The sequence below is a fragment of the Pan troglodytes genome, chromosome 5, assembly GCF_028858775.2.
Source record: "Pan troglodytes isolate AG18354 chromosome 5, NHGRI_mPanTro3-v2.0_pri, whole genome shotgun sequence".
Lineage (NCBI taxonomy): Eukaryota > Metazoa > Chordata > Mammalia > Primates > Hominidae > Pan > Pan troglodytes.
In genome coordinates, this window is record NC_072403.2 from 11,753,701 (window position 1) to 11,773,796 (window position 20,096).

Genomic DNA, 20,096 nt, shown 5'->3' on the forward strand with positions numbered 1-20,096 from the left:
CCACTGCAGTTTATTAATCAGCTGGCTCCTCCTTTTCCTGGATACCAGCTCATACTCCTCTGTCCTGGAGCCTCCAATGCTCCTTCCTCCTGCTCTCACTCGAGGGGAGCTGGGTCCCATTCCCAACTTACCTGGGACATGGAAGCCGTCAGAAGAGAGTGCCTTTATGCTCCCGTACCTCACCTCCTGTTTCCTACACAAGTCACTGGGTGTCTACCAGAGCTTGTGTCCCCCTTTGTCTATTCCAGGATTTCACTCAGCCCTTATCCCTTTTAATAAGTCTGATATGTCCACACTTTGAAACTGCTTGGCCTAAAGAGGGTGAGGCTGTGCTTTGACGCCATGAGAATTTCCTGAGCAGCCTTCTCCCGCCTCCTGTGGGGTCTGCAAGGGAAACCTGAGCAGGAAACCCCAGGCACCAGAGGGACACTCAGCAGCCACTTTCAGTAAAATGCCATTGCCTGACAGCTTAATTACGAGCTGAAATGAAAAAAACAAATAAACAAATAAAACCCTAACCTCCTTTTTTATGCTTAATTCCATTCCTAGTGACCTTCTTTGATGGAAATAGAGAAATTCTGTTGTTGTATTGAAGAAGTATCAAATTTCCCACATGTGCATTTCAGCTTCTCAGGACTCATGGTTGCCATGGGCTGTGGTGTAAGCTTATCTGCCCCTGGCCCACACAATGTCCAATGTCATGTCATGGGACCCCTGCCACTTTGTGACATAAAATGTAAGAACATTGAATGCTACTGGCTGGGTACGGTGGCTCACGCCTGTAATCCCAGCATTTTGGGAGGCCAAGGCGGGCGGATCACAAGGTCAGGAGATAGAGATCATCCCGGCTAACACAATGAAACCCTGTCTCTACTAAAAATACAAAAAAATTAGCCAGGTGTGGTGGCATGTGCCTGTTGTCCCAGCTACTCGGGGGGCTGAGGCAGGAGAATTGCTTGAACTCAAGAGACGGACATTGCAGTGAGCCAGCATCGTGCCATTGGACTCCAGCCTGGGCGACAGAGTGAACTCTGTCAAACAAACAAACAAACAAACAAACAAAAAACACGTAATGCTACTTTGAGGCTAATATAGACAATATGTGTTTCCCTGCCACAAGCCAGCCTACATTTGGCTGTGCCAAGGTAGAGGGCAGGAGCTTGCCTGGAGTAGGCAATACTGTGGGATCCATCAGGAAAGCCACCCCCTGGTCTGCAGAGGACTGTTCTGTGACTGAAGAGCTTACAGGAAAGGTCAATGTCGACTCAAGGTTAACTTAGGTCATTCAGTGTGTTTTGACTGAGAGTTTATCACATATTGGGTGCAGTCCTAGGCGAGTGAAGGTGGTGTCACTGTCAACAAGGATGTCACAGCCCTGCCCTCATGTTGCTTATATGCCAGTGGGAGGGAAACATGAAGACAGATAAGCAGGCAAATATGTGCAATTGTAGTGGGGGCTGTGAAGAAAATGAGCATAGGCCTGAACCAGAGTGGCAGTGGTTGCATTTTAGGGGTATTGGTCAGGAGAGTGTCTCCGGAGGTTGACATTGAAGCTGAGACCCAGAGGATGAGAAGGGGCCACTTGAGGGGAAGACATCATCCTGGCCAAGGGCAGACCCAGAACAAAGACCCGAGATGAGGCAGAGATGGGTGATTATGAAACAGAAGACCCATCAGTGTGGCCCCTGGAGCAGAGGGACCAGGGAGAGGCAATGCACTGAGGCTGGGGAGAAGGGCCTTGCAGCCAGATGAGGAGTCTGGATTTCAATCTCAGAGAAATGGGAAGCCCTTGGAAGGTTTGAGAAAGAGTGAGCCATTGTCTGATTTGTCATCTAAGCAGTTTAGTCTTGCTGCTTTGTGTGAATGGATTCAAGGGGGGGGGAAAGTGGACATGGGAGACCAGCTGGAGGAGGCTGTAGTCATGGGGGCTGGAGGTCAGGGTGACTGGGACTAGGGAGGGAGAAGAGGACAGAGTTGAGATGGGTTGATTGGATGCAAAGAATAAGGGAGGGGTGGCATCAAGTATGGCAACTGTGTTTTAGGGCCCATGGATCTTGGTGTCTGGCAGAAAAAGCTGGAGGTGCATGAGTTTTGGGGGTGGGAGTGGAGGTGATGTTAAAGAAAAATTACACTAGACAGAGTTTAACAGGCCAGGAAGACTTTATTCCAGACTGTCGCAATAGGGAAGGAGACTGAACTCAAGTCCAAATGCAACAGGGGCAGCCATGGATTTATGGCCAGCAGACAGGGTGAGGGGTCACTGGGCAGAAAATTACCAAAAGGAACTTGGTTAGGCATCAAGAGTGGGGAGAGTCTCACCAACCTGGGCTTGGCAGGCTGAGGATTAGGCCTAATCTAGAAGAGAGCTGAGTAGGGCCTGACTGAGGTTTCACCAAGGAGGGTATGTTAGTTCGTTTTCATGCTGCTAATAAAGACATACCCAAGACTGGGAAGAAAAAGAGGTTTAATTGGACTTACAGTTACACGTGGCCAGGGAGGCCTCCGAATCATGGCAGGAGGCGAAAGGTACTTCTTACACGGCAGCAGCAAGAGAAAATGAGGAAGAAGCAAAAGCAGAAACCCTTGATAAACCCATCAGATCTTGTGAGGCTTATTCACCATCAGGAGAATAGCATGGGAAAGACCAGGCCCCATGATTCAATTACCTCCCCCTGGGACCCTCCCACAACATGTGGGAATTCTGGAAGATACAATTCAAGTTGAGGATTTGGGTGGGGACACAGCTAAACCATATCATTCTACCCCTGGCCTCTCCAAATCTCATGTCCTCACATTTCAAAACCAGTCATGCCTTCCCATCAGTCACCCAAAGTCTTAATTCATTTCAGCATTAACCCAGCAGTCCACAGTCCAAAGTCTCATCTGAGACAAGTCAAGTCTTTTCCACCTATGAGCCTGTAAAATCAAAAGCAAGCTAGTTACTTTCTAGATACAATGTGGGCACAGTTAATTGGTAAATACAGCCATTCCAAATGGGAGAAATTGGCCAAAACAAAGTTACACGCCCTATGCAAGTTCAAAATCCAGCAGGACAGTCAAATTTTAAAGCTCCAAAATGATCTCCTTTGACTTCAGGTCTCACATCCAGGTCACGCTGATGCAATAGATGGGTTCCCATGGTATTGGGCAGCTCTGCCCCTGTGGCTTTGCAAGGTATAGCCTCCCTCCTGGCTGCTTTCACAGGCTGGCATTGAGTGTCTGCAGCTTTTCCAGGCAAATGGTGCAAGCTGTTGGTGGATCTACCATTCTGGGGTCTGGAGGATGGTGTCCCTCTTCACACAGCTCCACTAGCCATGCCCCAGTAGGGACTCTGTGTGGGGGTTTCAACCCCACATTTCCCTTCCGCACTGCCCTAGCAAAGGTTCTCCATGAGGGCCCTGCCCCTGCAGCAAACTTTTGCCTGGGCATCCAGGCGTTTCCATACATCTTCTGAAATCGAGACAGAGATTCCCAAACCTCAATTCTTGACTTCTGTGCATCCACAGGCTCAACACCACATGGAAGTTGCCAAGGTTTGGGGCTTCCATCCTCTGAAGCCACAAGTTGAACTCTACGTTGGGCCCTTTAATCCACAGCTGGAGAGGCTGGGACACAGGGCACCAAGTCCCTAGGTTGCACACAGCACAGGGACCCTGGGGCCAGCCCATGAAACCACTTTTTCCTCCTGGGCCGCCAGGCCTGTGATGGGAGAGGCTGTCCTGAAGGTCTCTGACATGCCCTGGAGACATTTTCCCCATGGTCTTGGGGATTAACATTAGGCTTCTTGCTACTTATGCAAATTTCTGCAGCCAGCTTGAATTTCTCCTAAGAAAATGGGTTTTTCTTTTCTATTGCATCATCAGGCTGCAAGTTTTCTGAACTTTTATGCTCTGTTTCCCTTTTAAAACGGAATGCCTTTAACAGCACCCAAGTCACATTTTGAATGCTTTGCTGCTTAGAAGTTTCTTCTGCCAGATACCCTAAATCATCTCTCTCAAGTTCAAAGTTCCACAAATCTCTAGGGCAGGGGCAAAATGCTGCCAGTCTCTTTGCTAAAAGATAACAAGGGTCACCTTTGCTCCAGTTCCCAACAAGTTCCTCATCTCCATCTGAGACCACCTCAGCCTGGACCTTATTGTCCATATCACTATCAGCTTTTTTGCCAAAGCCATTCAACAAGTCTCTAGGAGTTCCAAACTTTCCCACATTTTCCTGTCTTCTTCTGAGCCCTCCAAACTGTTCCAACCATTTGCCTATTACTCAGATCCAAAGTCGCTTCCACATTTTAGGATTATCTTTTCAGCAGCACCACACTCTACTGGTACCAGTTTACTGTATTAGTCCCTTTACGCGCTGATAAAGACGTACCCGAGACTGGGAAGAAAAAGAGGTTTAATTTGACTTACAGTTTTACATGGTTGGAAAGGCCTCAGAATCATGGTGGAAGGCAAAATTTACTCCTTACATGGCAGTGGCAAGAGAAAATGAGGAAGAAGTGAAAGCAGAAAACCCTGATAAACCCATCAGATCTCGTGAGATTTATTCACTATCATGAGAATAGCATGGGAAAGACCGACCCCCATGATTCAGTTACTTCCCCCTGGGTCCCTCCCACAACACATGGGAATTCTGAGAGATACAATTCAAGTTGGGATTTGGGTGGGGACACAGCCAAACCATATCAGAGGGTATCCTTGTAAATGGAAAGGGGAGGACTTAGGCTCTTGTTGGGTGTGATAAGTTTGAGATGTCCAAGAATAGATGTTGAGTACATGCCTCAAAATGTAAATCTGGAGCTCAGGGGACAGTTCTGGGTGGGATATACAAATTTGATCATGACTATAAAGATGGTTTGGGGAAGCTACGACCACCACTGAGCTCTCAGACCTGTGATGTAGAGTCTGACAGGCCAATGCCAGCCAGAGCTTCTAAATCCTGTATGGAATAATTAAGTACATAGCTATGGCTTGAATGTGTTCCCCAAAGTTCATGTGTTGGAAACTTAATCCCCAGTGCAATGATATTGAAAGGTGGGACTTTTAATAGGTGATTAGGTCATGAGGGCTCTGCCTTCGTGGATGGATTAATGCCATTTTCAGGGGGGGTGGGTTAATTATCTCAAAAAGTGGGTTCCTGATAAGAGGATAAGTCTGGCTCTTTTCCCTTCTCTCCCTCTCTCTCCCTTTCTCCCACCATGTGATGTCTTCAGCCATGGGATGACATAGCAAGAAGGCTCTCCCTAGATGCCAGCACCTTGATATTGGACTTCCCAGCCTGCAGAACTGTGAGAAATAAATTTCTTTTCTTTATAAATTACCCAGTCTCTGGTATTCTGTCATGGCAGCACGAAACAGACTAAGACACATACCGAACAGGTTTTAGTCCCCCACCCCAGAGGAAGCAGGGCCCAGTCATTCTCCTGCCTCAGACTCAGAGTCCTTATCACATGAAGGCAGGTAGAGACTTACTAAGGACTGGCTTCTTACAAAGAAAGAAAATCCTCTTGCCCCTCCTGGGTGCTAACTGAATGAAAATATTTCTATTGTAGTGATGCTTAAATATATGTAATTACATAATTAAGTATAAATGCTGTCTTAATCAGTTCAAGCTACTGAAACTAACCACCATACACCAGGTGGCTGATGAGCAACAGAAATTTATTTCTTACTATTCTAGAGGCTGGAAGTCTGTGATCATCAGGGTGACAGCATGATTGGGTTCTGGTGAGGGCCTGCTTCCAGGTTGCAGCCAGCCAACTTCTCACTATGTCCTCACGTGGCCAAGAGAGATTCTGTCTCACATGTCTCTTCTTACAGATGCATTGTCTTAGTCCACTTGTGCTGCTACAACAAAATACCTGAGACTAATAATTTAATGGTGCATTTAAAAATAACTAAAAGAGTATAATTGGAATGTTTGTAACACAAAGGATAAATGCTTGAGGGAATGGAGACCCCATTCTTCATGATGTGAATATTACGCATTGCATACCTGTATTAAAACATCTCATGTACCCCAGAAATATATATACTTACTATGTCCCCACAAAAATTTAAAGTTTAAAAATTTTTTAAAATAAACGAAATACCTGAGACTGGGTAATTTATGAAGAACAGAAATTAATTTTCCCACAGTTCTGGAGGCTAGGAAGTTCAAGATCAAGTTGCCAGTGGATTCAGTTGTCCAATGACCATCCAGTCACTGCTTCCAAGATGGTGCCTTACTGCTGTATACTCCAGAGGTGAGGATACTGTGTCCTCACATAGCAGAAGGCTGAAGGGCAAAAGGGATGAACTTCCTCTACCAAGCCTAATGTAAGGGTGCCTAATTCCAAGCAGGAAGAAGGAACCCTCATAGCCTAATCACTTCTTAAAGGCCCCACTTCTTAATATTATCACATTGGCAACACCTGAATTTTGGAAGGGACACATTCAAACCATAGCATTCCACCACTCCAATCCTGGCAACCCAAATTCATGTCCTTCTCACATGCAAAATACGTTCATTCCATCCCAATGGCTCCAAATCTCTTAACTCATTTCAGTATCAACTTAAAAGTCTAAAGTCCACAGACTCATCTGAATCTGATATGGGTGAGACTCCAGGCAGGAGTCATTCTAAGACAAATTTCCCTCCCTCCCACTGTGAGCATGTGAAATCGAACAAATTATATGTTTCCAAAATACTTTGGTGGTGCAGGGACAGGACAGACATTTCCACTCCAAAAGGGAGAAATAGGAAAGAGGAAAAGAATAACAGATCTCAGGTAAGTTCAAAACCTAACAGGGCAAATGACATTAAATCTTAAGGCATTAAATCTTCTTTGACGCTACATTTTGGTATCTGAATTTACTGGGTGGGGGGTTGATCCCCCCACAGCCCTGGGCAGCCGCATCCCCATGGCTTTGCCGGGCTCAGCCCATGCAGCCACTCTCAGGGGTTGGAGTTGGGTGCCTGTGGCTCTCCCCAGCTGGCATTGCTTGCTAGTGTGAGTTCCAGAGTCCAGAGGCTAGAGAACCTGGAGTTCTGATGTCCAAGGGCAGGAGAAGAAGGGCGTCTCAGCTCTGGTAAAGAGAGGGAGAGAACTTTGCTGTTCTTCTGCCTTTTTGTTCCATTCAGGCCCCCAGTCGGTTGGCTGGTACCTGCCCGCATTGAAGGCAGATTTCCCCACACTTAGTCCATTGACCCACAAGTCGGTCTCCTTGGGAAACACTCTAGTCCAAAGTGAAACCAGCTGGGTGTCCCTTTCCGCAGAAGAGGAATAGCTCAGTGCCTGCTGCAGCATTCGGAGTGAATGATGCTTTATCAGCTTTCTGAGAACTCCTCAATTCAGCCAAGTTGACACCCAAAGTCAACCATCACGATCATTAATCCCATTATGAGGGCCCTTCCATCATGACCTAATCACCTCCCAAAGGCCTCCTAATACCTGCTAATACCATCACCTTGGGGGTTAGGATTTTAACACACAAATTTTGAAGGTACACAGACATTCAGTCCATTGCAAATGCCTTATGCTTATAGCTATTATAAAATTATCAATCCAAAGTAAATTGAAGGACTCCATAACAACAAAGCCATATACCTTCCTATCTCCAACTGACCCTAGTTTGAGAAACCTTGAACAGAAGAATTCTAGCATCCTTTACAGTTCTTTTTATTTTTAGTTTTTGGAGTTGGAGTCTCACTCTGTCGCCCAGGCTGGAGTGCCGTGGCATGATCTTGGCTCACTGCAACCTCCACCTCCTGGGTTCAAGTGATTCTCCTGCCTCAGCCTCCTGAGTGGCTGGGATTACTGGTGCCCACCATCACGCCTGGCTAGTTTTTGTGTTTTCAGTAGAGACGGGGTTTCTCCATGTTTACCAGGCTGGTCTCGAACACCTAACCTCAGATGATCCATCCGCCTCAGCCTCCCAAAGTGCTGGGATTACAGGTGTGAGCCACCATGCCTGGCCCCATCCTTTACAGTTCTAACGTGCAATGATTTTCTTTTAATTTTAATTGATTAGTTAACGTTTAAGAGACAGGGTCTTGCTATGTTGCCCAGGCTGTAGTTCAGTGGTTATTCAGAGGCACAATCGTCATGCACTACAGCCTGGAAATCCTGGGCTCAAGTGATCCCCCCATCTCAGCCTCCCCAGTAGCTGAGGCTACAGGTTTGGGCCATCATGCCCAGCTAACATGCAATGATTTTCTGAGCCTGCAGTGGTGAGAGAGAAGGACCAGCTTGATGCAGCGAGGATAAGAGGGCTAATTGGACAATAGTTATCTAGAGATCTAAAGTCTGCATGGAAAGCAGCATTTTAAAAAAGTAGATAATAAAAACATTTAACTCAGAGAAACTAAAACAAAATGAAGGTAGAAGAAAAAGAGCAATTTTACTGCTTTTGGTGAAAAGAAATCCTTCTTCAAATTTGAAAAGGCTCAACTTTCAATCTTTTCTGACTCACTTGGCCCCATACCTAACAGGCTTAGTTAAAAAGAAATCATAAGAATAGTTAGATTTTTCTAAATAATTATGACATTTGGTTTATATTTTAAGACGCTCAGGGTGCTATTTATTTTATTAATCATACATCAGAATGGAATTCATGTTTACAGCTACTCACCTAGCATTACTAGTGTTATTTTGTGCATTCCTTTCTGGCACTTTGTGTGTGTGTGTGTGTGTGTATATATATAAATATATATGTGTGTGTGTATATATATATATATATATATATATATATATATATATATATATATGCAACCTCCACCTCCTGGGTTCAAGTGATTCTCCTACCTCAGCCTCCCGAGTAGCTGGGATTACAGGCGCCCGCCACCAGGCCCAGCTAATTTTTGTGTTTTTAATAGAGACAGGGTTTCACTATGTTGGCCAGGCTGGTCTCAAACTCCTGACCTCAGGTGATCTGCCCACCTCAGCCTCCCAAAGTGCTGGGATTACAGGCGTGAGCCACCACGCCTGGCCTATATCTTTTACTTCCTATAATCATGTATTCTTTTAAAACTTAAGATTGTAAGAAGTGTTGTTCTCTGTTGCCACATAGTGTTAGTTATACTTTTGTTGAGTGTAATAATATATTGCCTGGATATACCACAATTCATATAATCATCTTCCTGTCATTTAACCTGTCTCTGTTTGTCATGGGTATAAAAAATTCTGCAACGAACATCTTCATGCATACAGCTTTTATTATCTTGTGGATTCATTTGTTTGGGCTAGATTCCCAGGTGGGAATTTCTGAGTTAAAGGGTGCTATTTTATTTCAGAAAAAGTTTCTGATGATCTAAGTAGAGATTTGAGGATAAAGCAGAAAGAAAGGCAGATTTGCAACAGATAGGAGCAAATTTTAAAATCCCGAGGGAGAAGCAGGGCTGTGTCACCCAGGCATAGATGGTCCTCTGAACACAGGGGTGTTTGGTGCTCATCTTTCTAAACCTTTCTTGATGCCCCCAGGCAAAGCTGCTGGGAGCTGAGCAACAAGAGTGATTCAGAAGCACTCTGCTCAGATCCACTGGAGGTAGCAACTCCAGCCTGCGTACAGACATAGTTACCAAGGAGACCTCTGCCTTTCCCCTCTTTTCCAGGTTAACAGTCCTGAATCTGAGCTAGATGGTTGAATAGAATTAGTTAAAAATAGGGAGAAGAAAGAAAATGGCTTTAAAAGACAATTTAGCTATTAACCTCAGGAATCAGCACCAAGCGCAACACAGAACATTCTGGTCCGTTCCTTTTTCTGTGTGACTTCATGGTTTGATCTTTTTTCTGAGGCGAATTTATTTCCATGTTTCTTTAATACAATAGAACCACCAGCGTGTTCCAAATGCATCCAAAAAATAATAATGGTTGTGTCCAATGTCACTGCCACACAAGCCCACCAGGGCCCCTGTGGGAAATGCGCTGAGGCCTAATAGGATGATTATTATGGCCTTGTAGAAAGTAGGAACAAGGTGTCTCAAGCTCACATGCTCCATCCCCGGCATGACTCCACCGCTGCCAGACTTATTACTGTGAAAGTTTCAGGACCTGGGAACATGTTGCTCCTAGCTACTCACAGGGTGCTCAGAAGCGTCCATGGCTTTCTTCTCACTGGATTTCTACATTCCTACTGGCTTTTCTTAGCTTTAAAAGCCAGCCACACAGAGGCTGAGAACTGGGTCCTGAGGTGGGTGGGTCGCTGCTGTTGCTTGGGTATGTCCTTGCAAGACCAGAATCCAGGATGCTGCTGCTTTCTACCAAGTGCGTTGTCTGTGGTTTGCAATAACAGCCTTCTTTACAGCTTTGGGCTAACAAGACAGAACAGTAGAATCTACCACTTCATGATGCGTGACGCGTAGCCCACAAACTGGGTGTGCAAAAATATATAGCTTTTCACATTGTCTAACTCTGAACTTCTATTCAGTCAGATAAAAAACATAATGATGGTTGTTCCTGGGGGGTTCCCCCCTTCCTTAGCACTGGGCTACAATCATGGGGTTTAACAAAATACTGTTGGCCACAGGGGCATCCATTTGGTCTTTGGACATCAGTACACACAGGATACAGCTGGGATGCCTGGTGACTGTCGCTCCCATATCACACCAGAGGAAAGGAACTCTGTGCATGGGCCTGTAGCCCCATCCGTCTGGACGGTGGCCATTTCCTTCCTGGAGTTGATCAACCTCTCCGAGGGGCAGCCTGGGCTTGGTGGGGGGCAGTGGCAGAAGTGGCAGGAGCATTTCTTTTAAGCCTGCATGCTTCTCTCTTCCTTTAGGTTTTCTCAAGGTGCTCTGTGAATTCCCTTTCCTTAAGTGATTATGGTTTCCTACAAAATAAAGAATCAATAAGTGAGTTTCTTTGGTTGCAGGCCCTATTTACAGCATTAAGCACATAGCTTCTCTCTCTCTCATATTAACATCTTAAAATAGCACTCTGCCAAATTATTCTTCTTGCATATCCTTGTGTTCACTTAAAGAATGTGTACTTCTCATCCAGGTTTCCCATCATCTCTCAATAAGGTTGGACTTCCGTCTCTCCCAAATTAAGCTCTCTCTCTGCCTCTCTTTTTTGTGATCAAGTCCTGTTTATTTTAGAAGCAGGAACAGTAGAACTAGGAAGGAGTGTTGAAAACAAGGCACTGGTCCCCTTGACAGGGCCAGATCTGGCACAGGCTCTGTCTGTGTGATCAAGGTGGACGCAGCAGCTTCAATCTGCCTTTTCCTGTGAGGACAGGGTGTGAGGACAATCTGCACGCAGGTGAGTCTTCCATAAGGGTGAGGTTGAGGTAAGTTGGCTCTGGGTATCTTTGGATCAGTTGCAAAAGGCCAGAGGGCCCCCAATACCCTTGGCCAAGAGCATCCCAAGCTGGTTCTGTCTGTGCCCAGGCAAAGCCACATTCTGGAGAGAAAGCCATAGTGCCTGGTGGGCACCAGCAAGGGCTCAGGTGTTCAAGAACAACTTGCAATGAGGCTCCATGGCCAGCAAGCACCTGCTTCCCCAGCCCAGTCATCTCTGCAGAGCCTTCAAAGAGGGAGCATCCCAGGCAGCCCGACTTCACATGCACATGCACGGCAGCAGTTGGCTGGGTAGGAGACATGTTCTCCAGCTGCCCTCAGGGTGGAGATGTGAACATGGACACTGGGTAAATATGGGCTTTACAGCAGATGACTGAGACACAGACACAGGAGGAGAGGCAGGCACAGCCACAAGGCAGTGACCTAGCTGGGGAGGGGAGGGCTGTTCCAGATGTGAGCAGGGCTCTGTGGCTAGGGGTGAAGGGTGTCTTTGATGGGGACGGGAGCACAGAGAGGTTTGGGTTGGGGGCCAGGAACAGGTATGACGGGCTGCTCATGCCACCCCCCCTTGAATTATACATGGCCCTTCAAGGAGGTTCCTGACTCTTGGAAAAGGCCACCTGCCACCCATGACTGCAAGTCCCTGTGTAAAGTTTCAAGTCAAATAGAGTAACTTATAAAAATAAAAGCACATCATGACCACATTGAGCTTTTCCTAGGAATGCAAAGACAATCAAAGGATGTTTATAGCAACATTCTTTGAATTACAAAACAAAATCCCAACAGCAAACTGGAAACATCTTAAATGTTCATCTGCAGAGTAATAGGTACGTGAAGTATGATATAGTCATATAAGAGGGTAGTATGCAGCAATGAAAATGCATGTGCTAGTGTTATATATATTAGCATGCATGAATATCAAAAATGTGTTGAGTAAGAAAAGTTGCAGAAGAATACGTATATCGATTTATTTCTAATAAGTATAAAACATAAAAAACAATACTACATAATATAGTTTAAATATTTGTACTCACTTAAATATCTTGTTGAAATGTGACCTAGTCAGGCTTTGTGTCCTCACCCAAATCTCATCTTGAATTTCAATCTGCATAATCCCAATGTGTCAAGGGAGAGACCAGGTGGAGGCAATTGAATCATGGTGACAGTTTCCCCCATGCTGTTCTCATGATAGTGAGGGAGTTCTCACAAGATCTGATGGTTTTCTAAGGGATTCTTCCCCATTTGCTCTGCACTTCTCCTTCCTGCTGCCTTCTGAAGAAGGTGCCCTGCTTCCTCTTTGCCTTCTGCCATGATTGTAAGTTTCCTGAGGCTTCCCCAGCCATGCTGAACTGTGAGTCAATTAAACCTCTTTCCTTTATAATTTGCCCAGTCTCTGGCAGTTCCTTATAGCAGTATGAAAACAGACTAATACCAAATGTAATCCCCAGTCCTGGAGATGAGGCCTGCTGGGAGATGTTTGGGTCAGTGGGGTGGATCCCTCGTGGCTTGATGCTGTTCTTATGCTAGTCAGTGAATTCTCATGAGATATGGCTTTTTAAAAGTGTGGCATCTCCCCCACCACTCTTGCTCCCCCTTTGCCTTTTGTCATGATCGTAAGCTTCCTGAGGTCTTCCCAGAAGCAGATGTTGGCAGTAGGCTTCCTGTATAGCCTGAAGAACCATGAGCCAATTAAGCCTCTTTCCTTATAAATTACCCATTCTCAGGTATTTATTTATAGCAATGCAAGAATGGCTTAATACAGAAAATTGGTACTGAGGAGTGGGGCATTACTATTAAGATACCTGATGATGTGGAAGCAGCTTTGGAACTGGGTAACGTGCAGAGGTTGGAAGAGTTTGGAGGACTCAGAAGAAGACAGGAAGATGAGGGAAATTTGCCGCTTCTTAGAGTCTGAGTAAATGGTTGTGACCAAAATGCTGATAGTGATATAGACAGTGAAGTCCAGGCTGCTGAGGTCTGAGATTGAAGTGAGGAACTTATTGGGAACTGGAGCAAAGGTCGTGAGTGTTATGCCTTAACAAAGAACTTGGCTGCATTGTGTCTATGCCCCAAGGATCTGTGGAAATTTGAACTTAAGAGTGATAATTTTGTGTATGTGGCAGAAGAAATTTCTAAGCAGCAAAGCATTCAAGATGTGGCTTGGTTGCTTCTAATGAACTATGCTCAGATGTGGGAGCAAAGAAATGCCCTAAAGTTGGAACTTAGGGAAACAAAGAATGAAAATTTGGAAAATTTGCCACCTGGACATATGGTACAAAAGAAAAGCCTGTTTTCAGGGGAGGAACTCAAGCAGGCTGCGGAGAAACCACTTGCTAGAGACATTTGCATAACTAAAAGGGAGCCAAGTGCTAATATCCAAGACAATAGGAAAAAGGCCTCTAGGGCTTTTCAGAAGTCTCTGAGACAGCTCCTCCCATCACAGGCCCAGAGGCCCAGGAGGACTGAATGGCTTTGTGGGCCAGGTCCAAGGCCCCTCTGCCCTGTGCAGCCTCAGTACACTGCTTCTCACATTCAGGCCACCCCAGCTTCAGCCTCAGCTCAGAGGACCCCAGGTACAGCTTGGGCTGCCACTTTGGAGAATGCAAGCCATAAACCTTGGCAGCTTCCATGGGGTTTTAAGCCTGCAGACACACAGAGTTCAAGAGTGAAGGAGGCTTGGCAGCCTCTGCCTAGATTTCAGAGAATGTATGGGAAAGCCTGAATGCTGAGGCAGAAGCCCGCTGCAGGGGCAGAGCCCTCATGGAGATACTCTACTAGGGCAGTGCAGAGGTGAATTGTGGGATTGGAGCCCCCACACAGAGTCCCCAGTGGGGCACTGCCTAGTGGAGCTGTGAGAAGGAGGGTCACCATCCTTCAGATCCCAGAATGGTAGATCCACCAGCAGCTTGCATCCTGTACATGGAAAAGTGGCAGGCACTCAATAAGCTGTGAGAGCAGCTTCAGGGGCTGAACCCAGCAAAGCCACAGGGTCAAAGCTCCTCAAGGCCTTGGGAGACCACCCAGCATACTACGTGCCCAGAATGTGGGACATGCAGTCAAAAGAGATTATTTTGAAGCTTTAAGACTTAGTGACTGCCCTGGTAGGTCTAAACTTGCATGGGGCCTGTAGCTCCTTTCTTTTGTCTGATTTCTCCCTTTTGGGATGGGAGTATTTACCTAATGTCTGTACGCTCATTGTATCTTGGAAGTAAATAACTCGTTTTGCTTTTATAGGCTCGTAGGTGAAAGGAACTCATTCTAGATGAGACTTTGGACTTGGGACTTTTGAGTTCATGCTGAAATGAGTTAAGATTTTGGGGGACAATTGAGAAGTCCTGATTGTATCTTGCAATGTAAGGACATGAGATTTGTGGGGGGAGGGGGCAGAGGCTCAATGATATTGTTTGGATATTTGTCCCCACTGAAATCTCTTGTTGAAATGTAATCCCCAGTGCTGGAGGTGGGGCCTGGTGGGAGGTGTTTTGGTCATGGGGATAGATCCCTCATGGTTTGATGCTGTTCTTAGGCTAGTGAGCAAGTTCTCATGAGATCTGGTTGTTTAAAAAGTGTGGCATCTCCCCTGCCACTCTTGCTCCCTCTTTGTCTGCTGCCATGATTGTAAGCTTCCCAAGGCCTCCCCAGAAGCAGATGTTGGCACTGTGCTTCCTGTATGGCCTGCAGGACCATGAGACAATTAACCTGTTTTTCTTATAAATTATCCAGTCTCGGGAATTTCTTTATATCAAAGCAAGAACAAGTTAATACACTACATACTACTTAGAGATACAAGCATATGTACTAAAGGTATAAAGAAAAGTATAATGATTATAAACCCTAATTTCGTGGTGGTGTTTATCTGCTTGTGGGGAGGTCAGTGTGCAGCCTGGGACTGGGTACCCTGAGGGCTTCCAATGTACTGATAATGTTGTATTTCTTCTGTTGGATGGTGGATGTACAGCAGTTCATTGAATTATTCTATATGCATTGTGTACATTTTAAATATTTCACAATATTTCCAAATAAATATTGAATTAGTTATAAAATGAAAAGCAAAAAGAGGAAGCAATAAACGGAACTCTGATTTGGATTTATTGTTGATCTCTGAAGATGAATTGTGTAAGACTCTTGGCAGAAAGGAAAATTTTAGAACAAATTCATGGTGCTGAGCATATATACATATACCCTAGACTTTGGGGAAAGAAATTTTAAAAAAGAAAATATATAAGAGTTACATTGACAGAGACTCAAATTTAAATTATAAGTATTCAAGTCCAAGGGATGTAAAATCCAACCAAGTGGCCAACACACAGCCCTTCTCTAATGCCCCTAACAACCCCTGGGGTTTGTGCAGAGCTTAGATTATAGAGGCCCTCGTCATAAGATGGAAACAGGGCATCATCAAAACGAAGCAAAACAGAGGCAGGAGTGATAGAGCAAGAAGACTAAGCCCAGAATAAGCTGATGCTTGCCAGAATACTGGAGCCCGCAGAACATCCCCACAGAGCAGAAAGCCTCCTTAAAGGCCCTGGCACCTGCCCGAGGTATGGGAAGGTCTGGTGATCTCCAGTAGCTCACAGAGGCTGAGAGTGATCACCTGGCTCCTGGTGGACCCTGGGGAGCTCTTCCAGCAGGAGAGAGGGCAGAGTCTTCAAAAGCCCGTCACCAGCCAGCTGGTCTGAGGGACAGCAGTTCCTGAGTGGCTCTCTGCTTTCAGGAACTCAGATCAGAGGGCAAGGAAGGACCTCACAGGAGGATCACGCTGCTGTCATCCAGATACCAGGGGCCAGGACATGGGCCAGGAAGCTGGTGTCTGGCAAGTGTCATTTTGTTTCCAAAAAGGCAAATAAAAAGAATGTCAGAAACTTGATTTTAATTTTTTTTGCAGAAGGCTTCCTCCCTTCCTCCTGTCCTCTCTTGTTTGCTCTTCCTTCTTTCCCTCCTTCCGTCCTGTCATCCTTCCTTTTTCCCCTTCTCCTTCCCTTCCATCAGCGCTTTCTGTGCCCAGAAAATGGCAGCAAGCTGCCATGCAGCACTGTGCGAGTCCTCTTGCTCCTTGCATTGTCAGTTGCATTTCTGTATCATATATCTAGACTCCCAATGATAGGCCCAGTGCTATTTTTCTTTATTATCTCCAGTGTTTGGCACAGTGCTAGTCATGAAATACACTTTCCGAATATGTTTGTTGAAGGAAGGAGGGAAGGAAGGAGGGAGGGAGGGAGGGAGGGAGGGAGGGAGGGAGGGAGGGAAAGAAGGAAGGAAGGAAGGAAGGAAGGAAGGAAGGAAGGAAGGAAAGAAGGAGCAACCCTCCTGGGGATAATGCTGCCTGTGCTCCCTGAAGTTCATGAGGCTATGAATAAAGAATGAGGATCCCCTGTTCCCCACCCTCCTAGCCTTGTGGTGGTGGCTGGGTGTGCAGGAATGGAGGCTGCGTCTTTTGCAAAGTGTCCTCCACCCAAGGACATAAACTACATCATAAGTCAAAACCAGTAGGGGGGCCTCCCGAGCCATCGGTGCAGGTATCTCCATGCAGTGCTCTGTGGATGTGTGCAGGTGCATGCGATGGAATCCATTCGTGCTATGAAGGGTGGTAATATTTGAAAAGGGGTTAAGGGGAAGGAGAAGGAACACCTGTGGTGTGTGTGTGTCGAGTTCAGTTCAGATGGCTGTGAGTATTTGGTGGGACTGGGGTTACTCGAGGGAGGAGGCAGAGAGAGGGGAAGGAAGGTGCAGTACAGAGGTATAAAGAGGCCAGAGGTGTTCAGAACTGCGGGTGGCTCCTGGGGTGGCAGATAAAATGGGCCTGAAGGGGCAGGTCAGGGCTCTGTTAGGCAGGCCTCCATGATAGGCTCATGAGTGGAAATTTCACCCTGAGAGGAGATCTCAGACAGATTTTAGGCAAGAGCCTGACATCAGAGAGACAGAAAGGTGTCATGTGGGGAAAAGTGCAGGGAGGAAATGCTGCTGGCCTGAGGCCACACAGGCAGTGGCTGGAACTCAGGATGTCATGAGACCCAAAGCAAGCCTGGCCTGGTGGGGCTGGGAGGTGGGCATGGGTCTGAGAGGTGTTGTAGAAGGCAGAAAATGCAGGGTTTTGTGCTGAGAGAGGGGGAAGGTACTGAGGTCAATATCTGACATTTTGAGCTCCAGGAGACTGAAACATTAAGATAGTGTGACGGACAATTTAACGTGTCATCTTGGCTGGGCCACTGGGGCCCAGGTTTTGGGTCAAACATTATTCTGGACATGTCTGTGAGGGAAGTTTTGGATGAAGTTAACACTGGAATCAGTGGACCGAAGAAAGCGGAGGGCCCTCCCCAGTGTGTGTGGGCCTGGTCCAATTAACTGAAGGCCTGAGTAGAACAAAAGGCTGAGTGAGAGGGAACTCTTCCTCATGCCTGACCTCTGAGCTGGGACACGGGTCTTCTCCTGTCCCTGGACTGGAGCTACACTAATGGCTCTCCTGGGTCTCCTGCTGGCTGACCACAGATCTGGAACTTCTCAGCCTCCACAGTCATGTGAACCAGTTTCTTGTAATAAAGGTATTTACACACACACACACACACACACACACACACACACACAACATTGGTTCTGTTTCTCTAGAGAACCCTGATGTGTTTGATGTATAGAGATAGAGTCTACAGGAAAATTTGATTTCTGGACTAGAGGAGAGAAATCTGGCTCAGAGAGATCAACACTTCAGTGGTACATGAACCAGTGAAAGAGTAATTGTGAGAGAAGCTTAGAGCAGCCCTGGGAAACTCATGTTCAGGGGGTGACAGTCAGGGAAGATGGGCCTGATTTCAAGCTGAGACCTGAAGCAGGAGTAAAAGTTTCCCAGGCCAGGGGCTGTGGTGGGTAAGCTGAGGGCCCCGCTGGGCATGGGCACAGCAGGTGCAAAGGCCCCGGGGCCAGGAGGAGCCTGGTGTGCTAGAGGGATTGCAGCAAAAGGGTCTGGCAAGGATGTGGTTGCAGAGGCAGGCAGGGTAGGGCCAGCCATGCAGGGGCTGTCATAGCCCTGGCACTAAAGGCTCCTCTCTACCTGGTAGCAACACTAATGAAGGGAGGCGGTGGTGATGGATGTTGATAGAAGCATATTCTTTCTGGTTTAACATCCCAAAAATGTATTATCCTGGATATGACCTATGTTTTAAATATGTGAACATTATTGTGCTTTCTTGGACATCCACTGCCCAGGGCAGACCTCTGCCTTGATGGGTCCTCAGGCCCTGGGTGTATTACCTATGTCTTTACTTTTCTGTATTCATTCATGCTACTTTGACATCTGGGGCCTTGCTGACCCTGGGGGAACTGCCCCTCCCAGGGCTAGCTAATTCCTGGAGATAGCAAACTCCTCTGCGAGTTCACCTTCATATGAAAACCCACTAATCCAGAGCCCACACCCAACCACCTTCCCTATCAGGCTCTCACATGAGGGCTACTATCCATCCACCTGCCTTAGTCACCCCAGAGCCATTCCCAGACATTAGGGATAGTCATCTGCCCCAGAGCCCTGAAATCAGTTAAACTAGATGATCCTAAGCCTGTGTGCTCCACTCACCCACTCCTCCTGTGGAAACCATAAAAAGGGTCCAGCCCACAGTTCCTCCCTCTCCCTCTGTTCCTGACTGGCCCAGTGTCTCCTTTGAGGCCCTGTGTGCTGTGCTGGGCCTTCTGTTTCTAGGGATGTATGAGCAGAATAGACTTCTTCCTTCATGACAGTCATCTTTGTGTCTGTGTACCTTATCATCGTTAATTAAAACAGATCCTGGGGACCCTTAAAACACAGGTAAGCACTTGCTTATCCATTCTTCAGGAGGCTAAGTCTGGATCATCCACCTCTGTCTCTTCTCAAACCCTTTCAGGGTGTAGCATGGGGCTGGGATTGCAATAAGGGCTCAATGAATGTGGCTGACTGAGCTCTCCTGTGCTATCCACCAGGCCTCCCCATCAGGTCTGTACCTCCCATCGGGCTGTCTGTGTGTCTGTCTGATGTGGGGTGCCAGTGGCACAGACACGCCAGTGTGTTGTGTTTCCCTCAGAGGCAGCCTCAGGGCTCAGCCTGCTAAGGGTGAGGACAAGGATGTGCCAGGTGGTGACGTCTTAGACTTCATCTGAGCCTTCGGTGAGTCATAATCTTTTTGCTGGTGGAGGGTCTTGCTTCACTGTGGATGGCTGCTAACTGATCAGGGTAGTGGTTGCCAAAGGTGGGGGTGGCTGTGGCAATTTCTTAAAATAAGACAACAATGAAGTTTGCCTCGGCAATTGACTCTTCCTTTCACGAAACATGTCTCTGTAGCACGTGATGCTGTTTGACCGCATTTCACCCACAGTAGAATTTCTTTCCAAATTAGAGTCCATCCTCTCAAGCCCTGCCACTGCCTTCTCAACTGAGTCGATGTAACATTCTAAATCCTTTGTTGTCATTTCGACAATGTTCACGGCATCTTCACCAGGAGTAGATTCTGTCTCGAGAAACCACTTTCTTTGCCCATCCATATAAAGCAACTCCTCACCTATTTAAACTGTATCATGAGATTGCAGCAATTCAGTCACATCTTCGGGCTCCACTTTTCATTATAGTTCTATTGCTATTTCCACCACATCTGCAGTGACTTCCTCTGGTAAACTGACCAAGTCTCAATTGAGCCTCTCAAAGTCATCCAGGGTTGGAATCAACTTCTTCCAAACTCCTGTTAATGTTGGTATTTGACCTCTTCCCATGAATCACGAATGTTCTTAATGGCACCTAGAATAGTGAATTCTTTTCAGAAGGGTTTAATTTCTTTTGTCCAGATCCGTCAGAGGAATCACTATCTGTG

The 20,096-nt window shown here is 46.5% G+C and overlaps 1 protein-coding gene across 2 annotated transcripts in view; it reads left to right on the forward strand.

Moving 5' to 3' along the window:
- The window catches only part of FARS2 (phenylalanyl-tRNA synthetase 2, mitochondrial), a 593,088-nt gene that overhangs the window by 534,405 nt on the left and 38,587 nt on the right, over positions 1–20,096 (forward strand). For both annotated transcript variants that reach the window (XR_010157461.1, XR_008548343.2), the window contains exon 7: positions 5,210–5,284. The gene's annotated coding sequence lies outside the window, so the exon portion shown is untranslated. The remainder of the gene's footprint in view (positions 1–5,209; positions 5,285–20,096) is intronic.